Here is a 1,688-nt window from a genome sequence, read left to right on the forward strand (position 1 = left end):
AAGCTGAGGATGGTGCCAGTGGTTTTAAGGAAAAGAAATAGGAAAGAAATAGACCTTTTTAAAAAGAAATCGAAGATGTTTGAGCGGAAACTTTAGTGCGTTTCGCATTGAATGACCCATTGGTCAAACCTCGCAACATATTGATTAAAGACTAAGAAAGAACATGAGTTCGCACAAATGTCTTTAACTGAGTGCGACAAGGCAGTATACTAATGGCAAGCGCGGGTACTAGGGAAGCGTAGATGCTTTGAGAGCATTCCAACTGTTTGCAGCACAATTTTTCACTAATGCTTGTTAAACAATTGTAACTGCACTAGCTCTTCAAGCATGAGCGCAGTGTTTGAAGCCCATTCTCACTGCATGGGAATGGCGAGGTGCAAACGTTCTCAGAAATATCCAGCTCAGGCGGTTTGTTTTAAGACTTATATTGGGACTCCCCAGCCAGGATTGAAGTCTTAAGCTTAGGTAAACTTCCTAAAGTTGTACATTTCTGGCAAGTAAATAATTTTTAAAAATATAGAATAGAACGCTTTCCCGAATACCTGAAGCCGCCGCGGTGGCTCGGTAGTTATGGCGCTCGGCTGCTGACTCCAAAGACGCGGGTTCAATCCCGGCCGCGGCGGTCTAATTTTTATGGAGGCGAAATGCTAGAGGCCCGCGTACTGTGCGATGTCAGTGTACGCTAAAGAACCCGAGGTGGTAGGAATTTCTGTAGCCCTTTACTACGGCGTTCCTCATAGCCTGAGTAGCTTTTGAACGTGAAACCCTCATAAACCAAACCAAACCAAACCAAACCAAACCAAACCAAACAAAACCGAATATCCGAAGTTCAAGCGGCTATTTTTGCTCCCTGCTATCTTACACAACGCGGAAGTTAAAATTCGTTGGCAGGAAAAAGGAGAATAAGTTTTCATCAATGTCCTTCATTTTTAGTGCGAAAGCAATAATTCATTAGCAATGCTGAAAAAGCCGATGAGTCTCTGAAGTCTCGACCTTTGGCCCTTCACCTTTGACCTTTAACATGAAATGAATTGGAGACGGTGTGGCTAGGAAAATGTGACGTAGTACGAAAGTTTAAAAGAAATTGTCTGGAGGACAATGTAAGCCAAATTCTAGGCAAGATTCAAGAGAATTCAAAGAAGTTAAGGCAATGTTAAAGCAATAGTCAGGCAAATGCGAAACCAAGTGGTTTTGAACGTCGTACACAGTTTAACGGCGTTAAAACACTATCCTTTTTTCAATTCTTCCCAAAAACGCAAAGCCAGAAAGGAAGCCGAAACGAAGTATATCTGCATATATTGTTCGTAACTGAAATTCAGTGCAGGTAAACTATCCACAGACTATGTAAAGCTTGACTTATGCATAGTAAGGAGAAAAACAAACTTTCCTCGTTGATTTACAAGTTAATTGCGAAATTATACGCGAGGAGCACAAAAATAAAAAAAAAGAAAACACCGCGCCAGGGGCGGGTGATGTCACAGCGGTGGACAGCTTTGGATATTTTTAGTCAGCGTCTGAGACAAATGAAATTGAGTATAGTCCCTGTTTGAACAAATATACTTTACCCGGACAGATAAGTTACACTCCGAGCGCACTCGTTTTCGCAAGCCTGATGAAAGTCAGATTGCTTCTGTCTTATAGAAAAGCTGCTAGAGAAGTTCGTGCTTTCACCGGACACGGTTACTGAA

Source organism: Amblyomma americanum, chromosome 10 (assembly GCF_052857255.1).
Source record: "Amblyomma americanum isolate KBUSLIRL-KWMA chromosome 10, ASM5285725v1, whole genome shotgun sequence".
Classification (NCBI taxonomy): Eukaryota; Metazoa; Arthropoda; class Arachnida; order Ixodida; family Ixodidae; genus Amblyomma; species Amblyomma americanum.